The sequence below is a fragment of the Numida meleagris genome, chromosome 3 (genome assembly GCF_002078875.1).
Source record: "Numida meleagris isolate 19003 breed g44 Domestic line chromosome 3, NumMel1.0, whole genome shotgun sequence".
Classification (NCBI taxonomy): Eukaryota; Metazoa; Chordata; class Aves; order Galliformes; family Numididae; genus Numida; species Numida meleagris.
The window spans coordinates 19,132,856-19,156,412 of record NC_034411.1 but is presented as its reverse complement, the minus strand read 5'-3'; the positions used below and the strand labels follow the sequence as shown (position 1 = coordinate 19,156,412).

The window sequence follows — 23,557 nt, the reverse complement described above, 5'->3', positions numbered from 1 at the left end:
CCCTTCCCTCCCCTTTCCTTTCCCTTCCTTTATAATGAAATTATTTATTTTCTCCCAAGCATTACATAAAGTAGCATCCCTGGCTGAAGTATCTACAAATATGGCAGTCTCTGATGTTCCTCATTTGTCTGTCATTAGTAATATCCTTTAGTAACCTCTGGCTAGGGCATTTTTCAGATATGCAGTTCTTCTGGTAATTTATTTACTCAGAGTAGTTTAATTCAGAGGCAACATCTGGATTTCAATGGAACCCAGCCTTACAGCTTAGCTGACTGAGGTACCACAAAGGTCAAGAGAACTGCCCGTGGTGATACTTTAGTTCCCACTGAACTTAGGACCTTCCTGCCTCTAAAACACCGTGTTGTAATTCATCTCTCCTCAAAAATAATATTCTCCAGGAACATCTTCTTTCATCAGACCCTGCTTATATCCTTCCTTTTTCATGTTTGCTTTTATGCCAATTGTATCTGATTATTGTATCAGCCCTGCAGGACGGTCTTAAGGAAGCACTGCTTGATCTCTAACTTTGGTTCTGCACTTGCTTCCAAATCATACTTCATAGGAAGCTTTCATTTTTTGTTCAGACAGCAGACAATGCTCAAAAATGTCCTTGAAGCCTGTGAAAAATGATTTTCTCTGGCTTACAAATTTCTGAGATGCACAGATATTTCATCATCTGTGACTGTCTTGTGAAATCATATCTTGTTAACAGGCTTTTGAAGCCATAAAAATCCATACAAAATAAAACTGTATTGTCTTCAGCTATTGTTTCTGCACTAATTAAACATCTCTCTGAACAACCAGATTCAGAATCGTGTAAACTCCATAATAAACTTGTAACGAAAGAAATATTCAAAGCCTCAGTGATTAATGAGCAGATGTTAACAGGCAGTGCAAACTTATGGGAAACCATTTCTAATAGTGATGTCAACAGAGAACAATTCACAGACATAATTACTAAAAAATTATCAGAGACTTCCTTGTCAAGTATTTTGTATGTTTATAAAGCTGTTGGTGACTCACTTTAAGCAGTCTGGGAGACTTATTTGATTTGGAATCAGGGTTTTATTATAGCTTAGCTGTTATGTAATAGTTTACTCAGACTAAATGGTCAACTATTCTTCCATGTCAACATCATCCTTATGTGTGCACTGAGGTTCCTTATAAGTCTCTCAGCAAATCATCTAACTACTTTTCCATACTTTCACCCCTGGAATACAGTCCTCGTTAAAGCTGAGTACTAGAACAGCCCTTTGCTTAATTACCCATTAGATTGTCTGCCATTCACTATAAAGTTCAAGCCCTGCAGTACTAGGCACCTTGCACAGTTGAGTTCTCTGCATCACGCAGAGCAGATCTCTCAAACGTGCAAGAAACCTCAATAAATTTTGCCGATGTTTGTTTTAGAGGTAATTTCATAGCATGCAGCGCGCTGCCATTTATGCAAGGCAGGTGCGTTCACTAATTTACCAGGCTGTAGCATAAACTGCAATTAACGTTGCCTGTCTCTCCAGTGTCATTACTATTCAAGCAAAGTAGTCTGGATGTAATTTTCACACTGGCACTAAAAAGATGTATGAGAGATTCCACAAGTTTCTTTTTTCGAGGCATCACAGTGCAATCAGCTGTAGTATTACTCATCTTTTTTTTTTTTTTTTTTTGATTGCTTATTATCATTTCTTCACATGAACACCAAAATCTGAATTTGGAATTTTATACAAGATAAGTACAGCTTTCCATTACTTTGGGCTCTTCTCTGGGAGACTTTGAGCATTTTATGAAGCTGAGATATAGCCCATATTTGTTGAAAGCGCCGTGATCTTTGCCTGTCAGCACAGAGTTGTTGTTTTGATTTCTGTTATATGCAGTGGTAGTGACAAGCTGTAGAAGAAATGCTAAGTTATGGCCTGAAACACTGAGCACCTGCTGGGAAGGCAGGGCCAACCCAGGGGAGCTCAGGTGCATGCAATGCAGCAGAGTGACCAGAAGGGGTGGAGCCAGGATCCACCCCTTCCCAGACCTCATTTAAGTGTTGGCAGGGGCGGCAAGGGTATTTTGCTGAAGTTCCCTGCCTACTGGAGGCCTTCCAAAGGTAAGCAGGCTCTTTCCTTTGTTTCTGCGTTTATGGCTGCAGCATTTGAGTGTCCTCACTTGCTGCAGCCTATGACATTGCTACGTTGTTGTCATTGCCATGCTTTCCTTTGTGTTACAGCATTACACAAGCCATAGCAGACAAATAATGGCTGCTGTGCTCACCAATATAATATTTAGAATTACATAACCAAAGCACGTGTGGCATTACCAGCAAACCATAATAACTTTGGGTTGACACTCTGAGAACTCGCTGCAAGGGACTATGTTACTCCTCTGTGTGCTTTCATGCTTTCTCACTTACAAATGTTATTTAGATTAAATTTAAATGATCAGTGGTTGTCAAGTCCCCTACATAATTTGCTGGAGAATTATTTTCTGCAGAACGCAAAAGCTTACCAGTACAAATATGATTTGTGAAGCAGCTCTCATTCTGACTGTAATATCTCTGGGGCAGAGTTAACCTCTGTCTTAGTTACATGTGTAGGCAACATCTAATATACAAGCAAAAGTTTTCTTTGGCCAGTGAGGCCCTAGAGCAGACCCTCAGCCTGCAAGAATCTTCTGAAAAGCTGTTAGAAAAGACCTCTTCCTTATGATGGCATTAGGATTCATTAAGTACTGGAGATGGAGGTAGTCTGAAAACCAAAGACTGGAAAGAGTGACTTTAAAAAAAGCGAGTACTTCTTTGGCCACAACAGACAAGGTGACCACGTGTAGCTACTCTGAGTCCACTCACCACTTCAACATCTGTAAAGAATGGCATCTTGGTACAGTACCAAGGTCATTCTTTGCTGCTAGGAAGCATTTCATACTTGATATAAACCCTCACACCAGCAATGTAGTCATGAAATGAAGGCCCTGTGTAAAAATGCACTTCCTCTTTAAGGATCTAATTTCACAGACTCTTCCAAGCAATTTTAAAGGGAGAGCAAAGAATATTTATTTTGCTCTGAGCCTTGCCTCTTTCAATTTTTCTTACTGTGCTTCACCACAGCAGCACAGCCTCTGTGGAAACTTTGCCCAATCCCTGGAGGTGTTCAAAGCCAGGTGGGATGGGTCTCTGGGCAGCCTGATCTAGTGTTTGGCAACCCTGCACATAGCAGAGGGGTTCGTACTGGGTCACCTTTAAGGTCCCCTCCAACCTAAGCCATTCTATGAAACTGTGAGTTGCATACTCATGCTGAGCAGGCTTTCCCCACCTTGCCTCTCAGTTTCTTTCAGTCTGGTGGCATGCATCTAAAGTATAATGCCGTATTTCCATAAATATATATTATACATCTCTAGCAGGAATGTGCTAGAGCTTTTTCTCTTTGTGATGGCTTTTGTAGTGTTCCTGGGGAGCTGTTTATCCAAAGAACAACTACTCTGGAAAACAGACTAGTGTGAGTGCTGGCTGTCAACCTGGAACAAACTAGCACAGCGCAGTGAAAGCGTTGACCCCTTTTTGCTTCTCATCAGCATGGGAGACTTGCAGAATATTACAAGGGCATCCAGAATTGTAAGTGTTCCCCAAAGCAGTGCCTTCAAAGCTTGAATAATAGATGTAAATGGTAAAATTTACAGGTCTGGGAGACCTGCCTTCTACTGCATGTTCAGCTGTAGGTCTGGTCTGTGGGCAGCGTGTGACTTGAGGATGTGTCCTGCAATGTTGTGGGTGAAAATCCTCCTTTTGGAGGTCCCTGCATCACTTAACCCCCACCTGAAATCTTGCTGCAGAGCTGAGTGGGAATTAAGCAGTGCCCTGAGAGCAGCGTGTCTAGTGCATTGGGTGGGAAGGGGCGTGCTGGTCAGCTCCAAGTGGATCCTGCAGGAAAAGTGACCCTGGGGCAGCCCCAGGGGTGTAACGTGCTCTGCGCTTCCATGGCAATGAGACCTAAGGGATGGAAAACTTGAAATGTATGAGGGTTTCTAAAGGGTAAAAAGTTATTTTAAGTATGGAGTGTTTTCTAAACTATTTACGTATCTAAGCTATACTTATTTATGGCATGACCAAGCAAGGTACTGAAGTCTGTATTTAAGCATGCAAACAGTCTAATCAGCTTCAGCAATGCTCTTACATGCTTAGAATTGAGCACCATCATGAAACAAATTCTTCACTTTATGCTTTTAACCGGCTTTGCAAAGCCCATCTCTACATCGCTGAATTGCATGTGAGTCATTTAATTCAGTGTGAGCCTCAAGTCAGCAAGCTGGAGTCTGCAATAATCTTCTGAATGGTAATTATCACCTTCAATAGACCTTTCAATTACAAAAATGTTCTGCTTCTTCGCATAAAAGATGTAAACAAAATGCTATTTGCTAAAGAGTAATGGCAGGAACATTTGGAGGTATAAAAGAGGTGGAGAGAATGACTCACGGATGTATAGCTCTGAACACTGAAGCAATTCTGGATGCAAAGGTTAACACTATTATGAAACTAATGAAATTTTGGACTGTTTTTATTTGGAAAAATTTGAAGTAACACCCCCCCCTATATATTTAAATACATTTAAAATAAATCTTTAAAGGCACATTTAGAGACTCTTTCAAAAGAGTTTTTGTGAAGTTAATACCCACATTTATAAAAGCTATTTTCAATTTTTATTTGTCAGTGACATTTTGGTGAGCTGTAAGTGTGCATGTGTGTAAAAAGAGCACTCTTAAAATAACATCTTAAAGTACAAAAAAATGAAGAGGTACCTTCCTATAGTGTTTTTGTTAATTTTTATAAAATATGTGTAGAGGAGAAATGGCTGATGTGGTGGTCAAGTGGTTAAAAAAGCAGATCCAATAAATAAACTGTTTTGGAGTGTTTGTATCTAGCTGGAGACCAGGGAAGAGAGGAGGGAGGTGCTCTGCTGAGGGGCTGCCTAAACTTTGTAAAAGAGAAAACAAGCTTTGGGGGTATCCTGTGCCATAGAAATAAATGTATGTCAGAGCTGTATGTGTCTGTGTATTTATGTGGTGTGTGTGGGTGAGAGAGAGGGTCCTAGAAGCAGAGACTGAATGAGGGATGTGATCCTGGAAAGAGAAAACTACAGAAAGGCCAAAGAGCATTGCTGAGCTGGATCCAGCCCTGGGACATCACTCCAGCCAAGGAGGCTGTGAGCTAGGTTTTTTTACATGTACATTTTTATTACATTCTGAGTAATTTCCCACAACATTCCACATTTTTAAAACCTTTTCAGAAGGAGAAAGGGAGGGAGGCTTGAGAAACATAAGAACTTTTTTTCTGAGAAAATCCAGATCTCTTGAGAACATGAAGCATTTTCAAGGTTTCTTACCCATATCAAACAGGCTAATGATGACATAACCGAATAGACTATGATGGAAGAGCAGCTGCTCAGATAGAAGAAAACCAGAGGAGGAAGATCCTCAGTGGGCAACCACAGGCAAAAATAGTGCCTGATTTTCTACAGTGGTCCATAAAGGACAGACATTTTCCTTTTTCTACAGAGCTTTTCATACGCAATGCTGCTGAGTGAATCAAGAGGTGTATGGAGCAGAATGTGTGTATCACATTGTGTAGTCACTGACATCTCACAGTGAGCAAGCAGTGGAGGCAGGAAAAAGACACATCCTACTGTTAAAAAAAAAAAAAGTTGGCCTCTCTACAGCTGCCTGAAGGGAGGTTGTGGTGGGGTGTGGTTCAGACTCTTCTCTTGGGTAACAGTGGTAGGATGAGAAGTAATGGCCTCAAGTTGCCCTGGGGAGGTTCATGTTGGATATTAGGAAAAACTACCACTCTGAAAGAGTGGTGGGTGAGTCACTGGCACAGGCTGCCCTGGGAAGTGATAGAGTCACCATCCCTGGAGGTGTTCAAGAAACATGTAGATGTGGTACTGAGGGACATAGTTCTGTGAGCAATACTGGTGGTAAGTGGATGGTTGGTCTAGATGATCTTTGAGGTCTTTACCAACATTAATGATTCTGTGATTCTCTGATTCTGCTGACTTCTATCCTGCCTGCATACAGCAGCTGTGGGTGTATCCTTGCAGACTTCTTCACTATATCCGATTAGGTGCGGTCAAGCTTTACACAAAGTACCCAGACTCAGTGGCTGCTTCTGCCTTGTTTCAGTCATTTTTTTTGCTTATGGTAGCTGTTGTTTTTATTTGTCACTGTTACAGCTTGGATTTAAGTTTATTCTTATTGTTTTCACTTCTGAGAAGAGCTGGGGAATAATTACAGCCTGGGGGTGATGATGGCAAAGCTCACTAAATAACTTCTGAGTACTGTGAGAGATACATCCTCCCATCATAACATTTTTATGGCAAGTTTAATGTTCAGCTCATCTGGAATAAGCTGTGAGAGCCACGCTACAGGAAGCTGTCAGGGTTACTGACGATTTTTTTACTCTCTTTGGAGAAGAAGAAAACACAGGCTTCTGTCCTCAGTGGATTCTGTGATTTGTGAAGCACTGAAAGAGATCAGATTTCTGGAAAAGGAATATCCAATCGGTAACTATTTGTGCCAACTCCAGTTCAAATATAAGCCTTTCTTATACAAATAGTTCATGGCAGAGCAGGAGGTATTAAGAGGGATGTGAGCTGTAACCAGAGTGGAGGGAATGCTAATATTTTGTCCGGACTGGGGTTTGGGAGGTGGGTTTATTGCTGTTTAGAATAAGAATTGAGAAATTCTGAAACAGTGCAGTGCTTTATTTTTGCTCTGTTGTGAAATTCCATCCTTACAGCACAGCCTTGTCTTTCTGCCCGTGCAGGAAAACCATCTTCTTTTCCAAATGGGCTAGGCTGTGCATTTTATATGCTACCCCACATGGTGGGCACAGCAAAACTGTATCAAGGCGGGAAGCAGCAGCTACACCACCCCACCCTTCAGAAACAAACTGCTCGCAGGTAGAAGGTGGAGAGGAATTTACTCCTTTAAGTGGTGCAGCCACTCTCTTCTGTTGTATGGAGCACAGGAGGAGGTGGAGACATGCTTCTATCCTCCCTCAGCCCCGACTCCCCGCCTCCTCTCCAAAGAGTTGCTCCTGTGTTCCCTTGAGCAAAAGGGCTGTGATTCTTGGCAGGCTTCATGTCAGCTACACAGGTCAGGGGGAAGTCATTACTTCCTCCTCCCACACTGCTCAGTCATGTTAGGTTAGGACAAGGCTTTGCAAGATGTTACCCAATATTTGCAGTATAGATCATTCCATGTCTTTCCCATAAAGTAAAGAAGGAAATGGAAATGGGCTGCAAACCTTAAAATTCTAGAAAATGAGGCTGCTTGGTTGATAGGTAATACTGTATCAAAGTATATTAAATAGTGAAATGTAATGTATTTGTGGTTATGGCTCTGATCTGAGGATGGGGAACTCAAATTCTATTCTTGACCTGACCCGAAGCTCTTTCTTGTTTGTGATTAGACTAAGATGCTCTCTTTCTTTGTTGGCATAGACCTTGCACTTCAGTAACTTTGCTTCTTCTGCTGGCAGATTGAAAAAGCTTTGACAAGAGGAGGACCTTTATTTCCTCAGCTGAAAAGAGATTATCTACTTGGGAAATATGACTGGCAGAAGGCTTTTCTGTTGTAGCAAATATTTTCTGCCTTTGCTGTATAGCAGTCTGAGACACAAGACAGACTAGAACATCACATCAGCCTTCACCATTGCATAAGGCTTTCTTTATTGAATGCATATATCAGTAAAACTACAGTGGGGAACTTTAGTGATAACGATAACATTAGGATCAATACTACCATACCTGAAGGAAAAGATAAAAGTAAGCTACCAGAAACATTATTGCACCTTCTATCCCAAACTTGTTTCTCTTAGACAGTTATATTCCCTTTTGTTAAGGTAGAACTGTGCATTGGTATCATGATCCCTGGTGATTCTTTTCCCTTAGAAATATGGACACCATCTTCACTGTCAGTAAGCTTTTCTGAAATTGGGAATTTCACAATTTACCTGCTGTATCCTTAGAAAGCATTGAAAGCTGATTATTGAATGCTCACCTAAACTTCTCACTCCATGAAATTCCTCCCCTCTCCTGATACTTTCGTATTGCAGGAAAATTCAGGGTCCTGACATACTGAAAGAGAGTAGACAGCAAAACATCCACCTGGCTGCAGAGCACGACAAGTGGCAGCACCTGCTCTGAAAAAGTTAACATTTTTCCACGTTAACTCTATTTCCATGAGTGTGGTTGTCCAAAACCCTTACATCTAGAGTTTGTTCTGATTGGTGACACTGCCATATCTTTCCAATGCCTTGCAGATAGAAATTTCATAGGGACTCTTCTGCATGTTGCTCACTCCTTTCCATTTGGGATACACTCTCTCTCCCAGGTTATAAAGATTGTGTGTGTTGATGTTGTAAAATGCCTGGAGGAGCTGGATGCCATATCTGATGGTATGCTCTTGCAATGGCACTGCAGCAGAGTGAACTAAACTTCCAATAATAAGCAGTGACACTAACATAAATATTTGCGGTTATGCTTTCCATTTTTTCCTTATAGGAAAGAAGTTAAAATTTTGAAATAGTTCAGTGATGTGATCAGTGGACAGTAGTGGGAAAGAATTTCTCCAAAACTTGAATTGCAATCAAAATAAGGAAGGAAGATCTGAAAGACCAGAAAGTATTTTTATCAGGATATGGCACTTCCCAACATCTGGATGTCAAAACACTTGTTTTGAACTCAATACTATTAACATGTGTCACTTAAATGAATTTTTTCCTCCAGAGCCAATTGGGTGGCTACAATTTTTGGCAAGGCTTTTGCAGTCTGTTGCTTACATTACCTGACCCATGGTCTGTTTGTCTTACGATCTCTGTGGGAAAAAACAGCAAGAGACCTCAGTCCCCCCCCCCACCCAAAAAAAGCAATACCACAAAGCCCTGAAAATAGATCAGAACCCAGAAACAAAGCTCTAGGATGAAGTCTCATCCTTCCACTGAACCATTTTGTCCGGAGGGTAACCTCATGGGATTTCTGCCGCTTTTGCCGTATGACATCACATAACATCAAATGAGACAGCATCTGATTCTTCTGAATATCAATGAGACATGATTAAACTGAATACAACAGTCTGGGAATCCAGCAAAAAAAAGTTTGAATAAAAGGTCAGAGAAAGATCAGGCATCAGCTCTCGCTCTTTGCAAAATGATAGAACTAACAGGGAATGACTCAGCTAGCCTTGATGAAAAAGCTCCTTTCTTTGCAGTGTAAACAACGCAGTTGGTGTTCTTGAAATCCCAGACTGAAACATCAACCAGCACTGGAAAATACGATACCCCAGAATGCCTTCCCTGTCCTGGGCATCGCCCATCACCAGTATTTCAGGGGATCTTATTCACTGTGACCAACTACTCAAAAGAGACTGTTGCATGAGTAAAAGGGAAAAAAGTTTGTGTGTGGACTGACCTCAAAAGTGTGAAGCAAATATTTTGTTTCAAATCAACTTTTGACCTATTTAAGCATTCAACTGAATGACCAGTAATTGAAATCAGAAAAAAAAAAAGGAAAAGGAGGTAAGTGTGGCTTTGGAGAAATGAATTAAGGATGAGTGTAACAAAGAGTAACTCTTCCACACTGAAACTTGGTGTCTAATTTTTTTGCTGAATAATTTGTTCTGAAGAATACGAGGCTTTTGCTCTTGCCAGGTCCCTGCAGCTAGGTTTTATAGTTACAATGAACAAGTATGCATCTGTGTAAATGTTCCTTAATTTTCTTTTTACATCGTATTTACATTGCTCAGACAGTAAAACTGCTGAATGTTTTAATTAGCTCCCCCATTGCTCTGAAAACATTTCAAATTTCCATGTAGTGTGAAATGGTTAGAGAACAAATAAAGGCTGCAGTGGCTAAGTTCTCACAAAAGTGGTGAGGTGCTTAATGTGCACCAGTTGTATGTGGTTTGGGTTGATTTGGGACAAAGGAAGTTTGGCGTGTGGTGGGTGCTGGATTTCACAGCCCGCACACAGACCCAGCCCACAGTGTGGGCAGGATGCTTTGGAATCGCATTGGCTTTGGCAAGATGATGCCCAGGAACAAATGTGAAGGTAGGGTTGCGAAGGCACAGGAATGGCTGCATCTTGATTCTGCTTGAAGGACCACCATTTGTCATTTGCCAAAGAAGAGGTTCTTCCAAAGATTTTCAGAGACTCATCAGTAAGAGGCTGCTAAGCAGAACTCACCTCACTGAGTTGAGTTGAAATGAAAGCTTTCTGTGGAATCTTTGTTCTAATAGGGAATCATTGTTTTTAATGTATTTTTCATAGACTCACAGAATAAATTAAGCTGGAAGAAACTTCAAGAGGTGGTGTTCGTTAAGAGCAGTATTTTGCATGTCAGTGTGGAGCTGGCAAAACCTGCCTGCTGCAGGATTTCTCTTGTCTTTGTTCTCAGGACACATGTAACTGTGCAAATAGTCTAACACCAGGCTGTCATTCTATTTTAGCCAGAATTCAGCCCTCAGGGGTTTTTCAGCCTCTGTGCTGACCCTGTCAATGCATTTGCTAATTAACAGAACCACTGGAAGAGGACTGAAGGGGATGATCTAATGCAACCACTGTAATGAGGCAGGACCAACAATCTTAATGCTGTGTGCACTTGCTGTGTTTGTAATGTAGACATTTGTCTCTGAAGACCTAAACTGAAACCATTAATGGAGCTGTGGCTTTTTATAATGTTCCTGGAACTCTTATGTCTTAGATTATAATCTGACACTGAGTGGTTGTCCTTAGCTTCTGAAGAGCAAAGATGTGAGCTTTCATCTGGGGATGGAGGTAAAAAGAAAAGGATTAAGTTGGGGCATAGTAAGAAGCTATACTCGAGGATTTGTTTAAAAAAAAAAGGATGACAATTAATTAAACTTAAAATTCAAGGGAGTGGTAGAAAAAGTATGGCAAGTTTTATTAAAGTTATAGCTGTAGTAGTTTGAGGTGTCAAATGTCAGTGTTACTACATTATTCTGGGTGAGGTCTGGTTTGAGGTCAGCTTCTGGGTTTTGCCATCTTGTGGCCTGGTTCTGCACTGCGGCCACTCTTCCTATTATTCCATCTGTAGATGAAGCAGCTTTGAAACCATGTGCTTTCATGAAGGTCTCACAACAGTCTCTGACAGGTCTTTTCTATAATCTACAGTTTTTCTTGGGTTTAGGGCCTCATCCAGTTCTGATTCTCTTTCCATTTCCCCAGTTTTCAGCAGAAAGCCATACCATTCTCAGTCTGGATGTGAGTTAGACAGGGGGAAGTCCTCCCTCCACATCTCTTTCCTAGCCTGACCCCTTGTGCCATTTGCTACTCGCACAGGCACAGTCTCCTCAGTCTTCTTGAAACTGACTGAATCTGAAAAACTTCCCTGGTTCATTGCAGTCTTCATTCTACCTCAGATACTGCTTTGACTATACTAGGACCAATTTTTCACAGACTTTAAAAGCCAGCTACACAGCTCCTGTCCTCCTTCTTTTAGTTTTGTCTACCTATCCTTCTTGCAACTATTTACTTTAAGCATAGAATACTCAATCAGAGATACTGCATCTCAGGATCCCGCAGACTTCAAAAGAAACTGCAGTGTTTCTACCACTCCTTTTATTGCAGCAGTCAACTTACAAGAGCCAAAAAATTGTATAAAAAAAAAAAATCCCTCAGTTACCACAGCTCTTTCTTAATTTTTCTATTCTAAATAGAATATTCTAAATTTCTATTCTATTTGGGCAGGTGTGCTATTAGTGATACAGCATTGTGCTTAAAGGTGCTGGAGAATGATTAAGGTATAGCGATCACAGTGAGCTTCTGATCCAAGTTTATTGGCTTTCAGTAAATTAGTTAGGAGAACTCAGGTCTTTTGCTGTAGTTCTGTCTCAGCAATCTTCCTTACTGAGAGGTGTCCATGGAAGACATATGAGGCTTTCCTGACCTTCAGTTCTTAGACTTTTCCAATCCTAGCAGGAGCTGAGCTTTGCTGACACCAGGGTCCTTCTCTCTCTCATTTGCCAGAACAATGACTTTATTCTAACCTTGAAGAACTTGGAGGCCTGTCAAAAAGTTGTTGTGTTAAGTGGTTTATCTAAGGCTGGCCAGCTGTGGCCTCCTTTCTGCTTGATAAGCCTGAGGTCCAGTGAGGAAGAACCTGAGTGTAACAAGCCTGAACAGAATAGCAGTTCTGTTGAATAGGAATCCAGTATTGACTTTGTACTTATCCCATTTGTACTATAAGAAAAAATATCTCCTGGAGATGTTTCAGCCTACAGACCGGGTTGGAAAAAGATGCAACAGAGAGGAAATGAAATAGATAAGTTAAACTGATGGAGAAGGAAAAAAAGATAGGATTTTCCTTCTCATAGTTCATTTCAAGTTTATAGCTGCTTTGTTTCTTAAATGGAAAAACAGAGTCAGTTGAAACAATGATATAAGAAAAGATTTTTTTTTTTTGCTCTAGGACTTTGTTTGAGGTATGGCTGGATACCTGAATTTGTGCACCTGCCTGTCTGCTTTGGATGATTTAAGAAAGCTTGGATGGTTTATAGCTGGAAATGGGCTCTACTGCACTTTACATTTTCTGATCTGTGAAAACAAAAACAAACAAAAACAAAATTGGAATACTGATAGATCATTTGAAGACAATTTAGACGAGTTTTAACAATCTTTGTGCTCAAGTTTATTGTGGCTGCTATCAGTCTTAGCTTTGAGTTTGTCATCCTTCACTGGGGGGAAAAAAGAATGGAAGAGTGAATAGCAGTAGAATTTTTTAGGCTAAAATGTGCAGTGCAAAAGTGAGGCTCTGGAGTCCGAGCTTTCTCCTGCCAGTAGCTGGCAGGCTGCAAGCTCTGTGTTAACTGATCAGAGCAGTATGGAGGGGAGGACATACACAGACTATAAGTGTAATGAAGAGCTGAGGTTTTACACCTGCCGAAGTACAAGGATTCCTGCTGTCTAATGCTCTCTCATATTTGGGTTGTTTGGTTGATTGGTTTGTTTTGGTTTTCACAGTATCTACAAATCTTTGTTCTTAGGGAAAACTACTTGAGCTAGGGACAGGGAAGGGTAGAATTTGGGAAATGATGAAGTAAATCCCTTCTCGCTCAAGTTTACCACAAACTCTCTACAAGACACAGCTGCTTGATAATACATGTTAGAAGGCTGAATCATAACACAAATACACACACGAAAGGGAAGAACTGAGTGACTACATATCAAACTGTGATAGAGTCAGAGATGGAAAAAAGGCTAATGAAAAGGAAAATAGACACTATGCTAAAAGCTGGTTTCCTTTCTGAGTTTTGACTAATATCTGAGTGCCAGCAATGAGTGCACTGCATCAGAGACCCTTTTCACCTTGCCCAAACTGATGAGCTCATATTTGCAGATTGTCTAATGCTCTGTTTTCAAGCCAAAAGTATCAGATTTACACTCAAGAAACAAATTGTTACAATGTGGGAAGAGGTTATGGACAAAGTACAAATCTGTGGGATACTTTAACAGTCTATGATTTGGTCTGTGAGACCGTGTAACGGAGAAGAGCTGATAGCAGGAGTCAGAGCTTGTAACAGAAGGAGAAAACATTGCAGTGCCTTTCATTCTCTGATACTTCAAGATAGTTCATTAATGTATATTATTACTAGATTTATAAACATAAAATAAGAATGATATATGTATCTAAAATTGCCTTTGACAATCTCATATACTTCATGGAATCTCTCATTTTCCTCAAAAATAAGCTGAGTTTTGAATGTAATTATGACTGTGGAGAAAAATGACCTGGGTACCTTCTTCTGAAGTGCAGATTTGCTTCTTCTGCTCCTTGGTTAGTTGGAGAGCTCTTGTGTAGGCTGGACTATGAGCCACAACTCCTGAAAGTGTGTCTGCTTTCACTGTCCATCCTACTCATCCACGTATTCCATTCACCAACCCTCTGCTAAACCTTATCAGAGTTAATAGAAAGGAGTACTTGGGCTTAAGGAAATGCTATTTTCTTTTTCAAGGTAGATCAGTTTTAGGAGCTTCTGTTTGAAATTTAGGATTCACTGCCTTCATGTAACCACCTAAGAACAAGAGTCACTACTGAATTTCCAAGGAGCCTTTGAAAATTTTAAGAATATACTTAAAATATGAATTGTGACATAAGCTCTCTCCTCATTTGCCTTGGCAAGCATGGTAAGTATTTTGGAGGAAACAGAATTAATTTTCTTAACATCTACTTCTGCAACACTTTGCCATGCAGTTGGGTGTTTTTAGAGAGACTGCTTCCCTGTGTACTGAAACGCCTTCTTTTCCATGATTTATTTTAATTACTGATAGGAGATGATTGCTGTAAGTACATGAAAACCAGACTGACTTTCCTCACTTTGTAATTTGAAAAATCCATCTCTAATCCTGGCACAGAAAAACTTAGAAGATCATTCTTTTGTTCTGAGAGTTTAGACATTGGAAAAAGCTGAAACCGATGCTCCTGCCTGTCTGTCTTTTTCTTGCTCTCTTTCTCTTTTGATATCTTACTGAACAGGAAAAAGGAGGAGTAAAAAAAGAAAGCAGGGCTTGAAGGGAAGTCTCAAAGTCATGAGGTGTACAAATCCTCTTTCCATATACTTTTCCTGCTTCCATTCCCCCTGGGTCCCTGCAGGCAAAGATAAAAGTAGCTTAGATGGCCAATAAAGTGTCTACTTGATTTTACTGAAAGGGAGAAAGTGAAACAAAACAGGCTCCAGCGTGGCTGCCACTTAAATGAGCTATAGAAAAGTGTGATGACAGTCTTAGTTAATTAATAAATCATTATTACAATTTCATATATTAATATTCTGACTACAATGAAAGCTCTACATCTCTCTGAGAATTCAGTATAAGCGAAATGCTGCTTTGTTATAAGTCATTTACCAGATGATTTCCTTCTGTTAACAATATTCTTCAGAAGAAAATTTAAAGCCTCAGAGGAAAAAAAATTATATATATTTCTACAGTCCGGCCATAAAGAACAGAATTTGGGAAGATTCCCTGACTTTAGCTTCTTTGCTGCAGGTTTGGGAGGCTTTTTTCATTTCTCAGCTGGACTGACTTCGGATCAGTTTAAAGACAGCAGTGACTGCAGTCATTAATTTTTATGTTAAGCCCTATGCCCATAGCACTTGCCTTGAGGTAGGGAGATATGCGTGGGACTCTTCGTTTTCTCTTAGTGAAACACCCTCATCGCTACACTTTTAGTGGCCTTCCTCTTACAGAATTCTGTCCTTGCTCCTCCCATGCACTTCTCTCCTACTCTCCAGTAAGACCCCAATGCATTTTTGCTTAACTTCAAGTTGTTTGAGTTGAGAAGGGTTTGGAGTTGACCTGTACAGCTCCACAATAGGAATTCACTGTTACTGATGATGTATTTTGGTGATGTATAAATCAGGAAAAAAAATTAGAGAAAGGTATGTGTTTTGAGTCATGTACCTTGAAATTAAGCATTCCAGTGAATTTTGAGCTTCTTAGTATTCAAATGAATAAATGAAAGTTACCAACTAACAAACAAACAAAACCCCAAATCTCAGTTAAATATTTTCTGAATGAAATAATCTGGAATTCTTCACAATTCCCCCTCACCAACTTGTTTTGTTAAAATTGTTTATCGACAAGAACATGAACGTGAAGGTGATTTTGAATCCTCTGAAATTTCTCATTTTATTCCTTTTTTTCTTTTGGATACTGCTGTCTTTAAGCTGTGGAAGGCTGGAAGATATTTTCAAATTTCTAAGTGAACAAAATACTTAGAACATTCTTAAAATGCTTATTGTAAAATGTGTTTTAGTGCCAGATACCGAACAGTGAAGGAAAGTTAATAATTCTAGCTTGATGGAGAAGTGAATTAGTCTGTGCTGTGTTGCATACTCTTCTGGCTAGACCACTCCTGATACCTGAGATAATTCAATTAAATTTTCCTTGAGTATCTCCAAGGTCCACCAAGAAAAAAACCTGTGAGGAGCAGGCTCCTAGAATACCAATTGAAATTGGTATGCTAAAACTGGTGTGCAGTATCTTCTGAGGAAAAAGACTGCTCAAGGTTTCCAAAGTCTTCTGGTAAAGTTTCAAAGTACAGGGCACCATATGTATCTAATATTATTTGCTGAAATGCAAATATATCACTACTGTGGCACTCAGCACTTCAATCACAGCTCCCATAATAATATGCCAGGAGGCAGTGGAGGCAAGAAGCCCTTTCAAGAACACATTTCATCCCTAATCCTGACCCTCCGGCCTTCCCTCTTCATTGCCTCAGCTGTTTCAATGAGTTGTAGCCTCGACAGAGAATGTGTGGATCATTGTTAGCTCAGTGCTCTCAGTTTTATAATACCAGGCACATAAATTTGCCACCACTTAAAGAGTTTTCCAAGCAAACACTCCTCAGAATGACATAAAGGCCTTGAGGATTAATGGCAAAATAACAGGTATATTCTAAAAGAAGAAAAATAAAGAGAGATTAATCTGGAAATATTTTTGAAGAGGAGAGGGAAAAAAAGATATTTCCAATAGACTCTATGTGCAGGACAAATTGAACTGCAAAGTTGTCTCAGATTAAAATAAGACCTGTGTCATAACGCCACTGGAAACACTGTCCAAAGAAAGATAAATTATTTCCTTTTTTTTCTGTCAGTAATAAAATGCTATCAATGCTATCACATGAATTATATCTATACCATACCTCTGCTTTTGTTCTCACATGGTCTATGGCTGTATAGACTTTGCTGTTCCTCTGGGATAAAATGGAAAAGCGCAAGGTGAAAAAACAAGTGCAAATTTAGTTAAAAAAAAAAATACTTGATTTTTCTTTTTTCTTTTTTTTCCTACTAAGGTCACGATTTGCTTCTGTTCTTAACCCAGCACACGACCCCAGGAATGCCCACGGTTTCCACTGCTGCATGTAAAAAAGACCATTTTCAGCTGTAAGAACTTATCACATATGATGATGATTTCACATGAGGCTAAATTAAACTGTAGAGCCCTCTTTATTCTCTGGTGGTATGTCTGTAGGCAGACTGTACGCCAGTGATTTCTTTACTGAGAAGAGAACTTTAGATCATCTGTCTCTAAGAAAGAATACTGCAGATTGACACTATTAAGTTTCCTTAAGATATGAAACAAAATACGTGGGCTTACAAAAGGATTAGGAAATTATACACCAGGTGGAGAATTCTATGGGAACAGAAAAATTGTATGAGTGAAATAGCAGTATCATAAAATAAATAATGGGAAATGCGGTAATTTATGTGATAGAGAAAATTGCCACTTTCAGAATTGCCTGAAAGTCAACAGAATTTCCCACATTTGACTTCAGAAGTGAACTTAGACCTCAAATGTTTAAAAATATATAAAGAGTACTTCAATGAACTAAAAATGTGTGAAGCCAGTAGGGGTTTAAAGAGAAGAAAGCAATCTGTTCAAAAAGGATTTTGAGGAAGTCAGGAATGCATGTAATCAGAATTTAACTTATTCCTGGGAAGTGATTTAGAATATGCCAAATAAATTAAATTCCATTCTGTGAGATGAGCAACTAATGGGGCTCCTAATTTAGAAAACATCAGAAATCGGAAATGGCCTTTAAGCCTGTTAAACCTTAAGCATATAGAATCATAGAACCATAGAATCATTTGAGTTGGAAGGGATTCTTAAAGGTCATCTACTCCAACTCCTTTGCAATGAGCAGGGACACCTACAGTAGATCAGTTTGCTCAGAGCCCCAACCAGCCTGATCTTGCATGTCTCCAGGGATGGGGCATCCACCTCCTCTCTTGACAACCTGTTCCAGTGCCTCAGCACCCTGAGTGTAAAAAACTTCTTCCTTATATCCAATTTAAATCTCCCCTCCTTTAGTTTGAAACCATGTCTCCTTGTCCTATCACAGCAGACCTTGCTGAAGAGTCTGTCCCCTTCTTTCTTATAACCCCCAGTTTCCATTCAATGAGTAGCAGAGCTGCAAAAGGAGAAGGAATGTGAAGTGCTGGGGCAGAGGAAGCGCAGCCGCCTCCTCCCTGCTGCAGGGGATGTGGAGCAAAGAAGCCACCTCACACTGAATGACCGAGCAAGGCTGGTAATTGTTACCCACCCTTAGACCATAAGAATGGATCTATGCCGCTAATGTCTATTTTAAGTGCAGAGGAATGCTGCGGTCATGCTGATACCGCTCTGTAGGCACTGCTGGCAAGTGATAGCATAACATTTAATGGCAATTACTGCATGTATAGAAACGATACTTGCCACTGGAAAGCAGTCGCTGTAGGAATGTTGCTCATGCTCTCACAGTTGCTCTGAGGTCTATTAGAAACTGCATTTTTCCCATTTTTATCCCAACATTTGTGTAATTTTAGCTTCTATATTTTGACAAATACCGCCCTATATTTTTGGCTCACCCCTAAGAAGCAGGGCAGTATGATTTCAAGCAGAAGAAGGCAGAATTGTCTCAAAATAACAAGCAGATTCTTTTTAATGCTGTGCAAATGGTTCATACATTATTTTTGCATGAATCAGACATTTATTTTCTAAAGAGAGATGGAGTGGGGGGAGGAGGGAAAAGTCTTTTACTTAAATCCTCTCATAGTTCAATGCTGAATATCACCTTCTAGCGACTAGGCAGCATACGCAAGGCTTTTTGATAATTGTGCTGCTGGAGATTAACTGCTTTGAGTCATGAGGGTGTGTTACCTCACCCCAATTACAGAGCTCCAGTGAAAATGGTAAAAACAGGCAGCGTGAAGGAAGAAAGGGAACTTTTCTAGCGTTCACTAGACATTCACATGTGCTGCATGGGCAGGATGATATCACTCAGTTGCCAAGAACAGAAAGCCAGTAGTAGAAAATGAACAATTATGAAATGAAAGGAGTCCTACAACTGCTGGAAGATGGAGTCTGGCTTGCTTCTGTGCTCTGACCTTTCTTTGTATTGTACTTTCAACAGTAGTGCCTTACAGACAAGATGGCACCGACTAAACCTAAAAAATGACTAACTGCCAAGATAATGCAAGGAATAATGAGGTTACAACAGCAGCAAAGACGCTAAGAAAACTGATGTGTTATCTCTTCACGGAGTTCACCACAAAGGAATAAAATGCTTCATCTTTAAAATGGATGGGTCTAAAATTTGAGATCACAGCTCTGCTTATCAGGACATGCTGATGGATTGGATTATGCGGCAGTCACATGGAGGAGCCTTTGCCCATGTTTGATTTTGTAAAATTAGTTCTTGTCTGCAACGTATCACTTTTGTACTGAGGGGAGAAAACTAGTTTGCTGAGAACTACTTGAATTAAACTTTAAAAATAAAAGGAACATCAGCAATAAGTTCAGCTTTCTAATGAGACAAATCCTAGAACTCACTTGTGACTTGGACTGCAGGACAAGAAAAATTAGGAAATCTTCTTGTAGTGCCGCACATGTTAAGCAGGCCCTGGACCCGGGCTGCTCCTCACAGCAGATGTGTGAGGAGGTCAGGGAGTGGGTGCAGACTTGGCTCCTGCACAGCTTTGACCATTGCCACTGATACTAGAAAGGTCAAGACCTACCCGTATATGCTGGTTTTAAAGGACCACCTCTATGGAGCAGGAAAAGATCTGCACGTGCCAGTTGCATCTTGAAGAAATGTATCTTTTGTATGCATCCCTAGGGACCACAGATCGCATATGCTATTATGGCTGACCTGGTGTAGTCCTAATGGTTTTGCTCTGCCTCTGGCTGAATACCAGTGAAGGTTAATTCCCATCAGTATCACCCTGTTTCTTACTCTCAGTTTTACCTGGGGTCTCATGATACTGGCTCTCTTTCTAGATGATAGAATAATGGTGTTGCATGAAAGCCTTTGCTTCCAAGGACCGTAGGACGGTACTGTACTCCCATTTGCCTAACCTATAGGACATACAGAGCACTATGCCATTGAATAAGGCTGTGGATTATAAGCACAAAGTATTTTATGAGAAGACAGTTAGGACTGCCTCTTGCAATATAAGTCCCTCTGAAACACGCCTCAGTTTCCCTCATCTTCTCTTGGAGTTCTACACTTTCTACAGATGCTGAAGCAGGCAGAAATCCACCAAATAATTCCTTGCCTTGAGCTCTGTTTCATGAATATTGTTCAGCTTCTGAGCTGAGAGTGTTTGGGAGGCAATGTAAGGGAAGTTGTCTGAAAAAGTCATCTTAAAAGCTCAAAAATATGGCATAAAATGCAAGGAAACCAAGCATATAATGTCCATGCTGATCTCATGTTGGTTTTTTTTGGACAAACTCTTCATTTTCAGATTTTAAAGTTGACAGTATATATTCTTTCGCTGTGTACCCAGGTATTTCCTACCCCTCCCCCCCGTTTTTTCCCCTGGATGCTTGATACAAAAACAAATCCAATACACTTACTACAGTACCCAGCTTTCAAATATGGAGTGGAAAAGAAAGAGGAGCTGGTGAAATTCCTTTCTCCAGCCTTTATTACCAACTTGACCAGCACGCTTCACAGCCCTTACATTTGAGCATCCCTTCTTCAGTGGAGCGGTTGAATCAGAGGTGGAAAAATGACAGTAGCCCATCAGGCATGTGCTGGACAGTGTGGCTACTGTTGGAGCAACACTACCTTGATTCCCAGCCAATGGCTAGAAGAAGCAATAAAAACTGCCAAAAAAAATTAGTCTATTTGCAGTGTCTGTCAGCAGTTTATGAAAATCATTCTTTCCCTGAATCAATTTACCCACTATATTACAGGTTTGACTCAGCAGTTCTGTAAGTCCAGTAGCCACACGAAATAATACTACTTAACAAGATACAGCCTGAATCACCTAATCCATAGACAGCCATGTCTGAGGAAATGACAGGCTTAAGTGATGAGTCTTCTTGCATGTGTACACCATTCCTTGGGAATTCATAGCTTTGATTTAAAAGGTACATTGTTGTTGGCTTGATCCTTCCAACATGTGCTGATGTTCTGTGTCTTTTGCTGCAATGGATTACTTAGCAGTTTTTACTAATGCTTTGGAGGCAAATTGCTTTCCTATGTTTTATATTACAAACACTTGTTTGGGTCTGGTTCTGTGAAGAATTGTGTAATTTAAACTGCCAATTAAAATCATGATAATGGAAGGCATGCTGAAACTCATAGATGCGCAGTGCTATTGCAAGATTGGCCTCAGTAAAGAGTGTGGATGCTCTGATTGCAAAGAGCATACTGATGACTCCTGAGCTGCAGTACACCAGGCTGGCAGAGCTCAGAGGAGCAGTAACTTGTTCTGCTGGGTACCAAAGTCAAAATATATAGATTTTTATTTATTTGGCTGTGAGTAACCTGGCTGCTGTCACTTTCTTAGAAACAAGGAAAATGTTTGAGTCTGAGCATTTGAAATGTTCATACAATGTGCTTTAAAACTCCGGAATTTGCTGTGTTCATAAGACATCGTCTTCCTCATTCACTACTTTTTTAATACTTCTTCATTTGTAGGATAGCGTATTTAACTATTCATTAAAATGCTCTTTTGGTAATGTTTAAGCAAAGCTTTGAGCTCCAAATCAGCATCATGTTTGTGTGTGCATCCCACTGTTTGCAGTGGCAATGAGCAGGCAAGAGTGTTCGCTTTTATTCATGGGCAAACATCTCGTTTTCTGCTTCACACTTGGCAATGCATATGCTAGTCTGCACATTCACAGTTACTGAAGTGTGTTTCTGAAAACCAAGGCCTTTGTGCTTCCTGGAAGCCTTTATAATACTCCTTGTTCACCTCAATAAACAAACTGCTGCTGGTTATTATTTACTACCCACTGCATATTTAAAAGAGGCGGTTAAGTTCAGACTCAAGGGAAGTAGGGACCATTCTGTGGTACTCTGTGTATTGGATGTTTTTTCCCATGGCTACCCTGTAATTAAGAAGTAAGCATTCAGGAAGGAGAACACTCCACGTAAGTCTAGTTAAATCATTTGTAAATAGCCCTATGTTGCCTTATCCCTTCTCTGCGGTGGCATGCACAGAGATCATTCGCCAAAACAAGACTTTTAGGTTCATGGGACTTAGATACTGTTATAGAGAAATCCCCATCCTGCTATTTTGTACTTCTGTTTCAACATTGTAGTGTATCCATGAGGAAAAGCCATTTTTTCAATCACCATCACTCGTTATCTATTGTAACTCACATCACCATTAAACAAGAAGACTTAATTCGAATTACAGCTTCAGCAAAGAAAGCTAAGAGCTACCTGGGTAAGCAGTAAGCTGGGCTGAAAGTAAATTAAAGCCATGATTTGAATGTCTTTTTGAGTAATCACTCTTCCTGCCTGGGAGCCAAAAGATAAAATGGAAACAAAACAAACAGAACAATGGCTGGTAGCTACAGTGACTTGGTTATGACCTTTGCAAAGATAAGATGGATAAATAGATATTAGTTCACTAAAAGGAGTCAGAATTGTATTTTACACTTAATAAATAAGTGGTTGCCAAGACCTGAAACAAGCAGTAGTAACAATGATAGATGTAGGTAGTAATTTATGCTCTGCATTAAGTATTCACTTATGTTAGTTTTTACGAACTAAAGTTAGTAAATGCTTTTAGGAGAGAAAATAGGGTGTAATATAGGTGAATAGATGCAGATAAGTGATGTTGACTAATTGATGTCACAATGACTCCTGTTCTGTGTTAATCCATCATACCTTTATCTTCCAAGAAATTCAGAGTATGATTGAATGCTTTTTCCTGAAACTGTCATTCTATTCTGAAGCATCTAACTCTGTAGTCTGTTTCTGTCTAGGTTTAACAGTTCTATTGAACAGAATTACTGAATTGTCACAAGAAAAGCTAGCCTGAAAATATTTTTTTACATTTCTTACAAGCCTTCCACCTCAGTTTTGCAGGTCCAGTGAGCGTAGATATGTCATTTGGTTAAAGTCAATGCAAAGGAATGTTGTAGTTTTTATACATGTTGAGAATTTTTGAGAACTTTTGCTTCAAGAAAAGGTTCAAATATATAAACGACTGGAAAAAAAAAATGTTTCCTTTAGCTTTGAGAACTGTAGCCAAATAAAAAAAAAAAATCAGTTAGTTTGGGGTTTTAGGTGAATCATTTTACACTCTTTTCCTGCCAATTCCAGGAGGAGTTTTGGTTCTGGTAGTAATGCTCTCTCTATATATTAAATATACACAGACTCTGTGCTGCCATCACATATCATGTGGTTTATTCAAATCTAAAACTGACAAGCAGTAGTACACACCTTTGTATTACATTCCATTTGATGGGCGCCAGTGAGCTGGACACTGTTGTGTCTGTGTCTGCTGTGGCTTTAGCTCCCACAGATAGAAGTAAACAATACCCGAGGCAAACTCTGCAGAGACTAAGCTTCCACCCAGTCTTCTTTAATCTTCAGCCAGTTGGACAGCTTGGGAGAACTTCAAGAATCCATACTATATGTGAAAGGGAATCCCGTACCCTTTTTTTTAATACGTTTTTTTCCAGTCATCACAGTCTAGTCTTTGGGCCACTGTCTCCCTTTACTTTTTTTGCATTTGTGTGTCTCTAGGTTTCATCAATCACTGCCACTTATAGCATATG

The 23,557-nt window shown here is 40.0% G+C and overlaps 1 long non-coding RNA gene across 1 annotated transcript; it reads left to right on the top strand.

The window, feature by feature from the left end:
- LOC110396299 lies at positions 2,020 to 19,528 on the top strand. Its single transcript, XR_002436906.1, has 3 exons — positions 2,020 to 2,092; positions 17,941 to 18,080; positions 18,945 to 19,528. It is a non-coding gene; the product is annotated as an uncharacterized LOC110396299 (long non-coding RNA).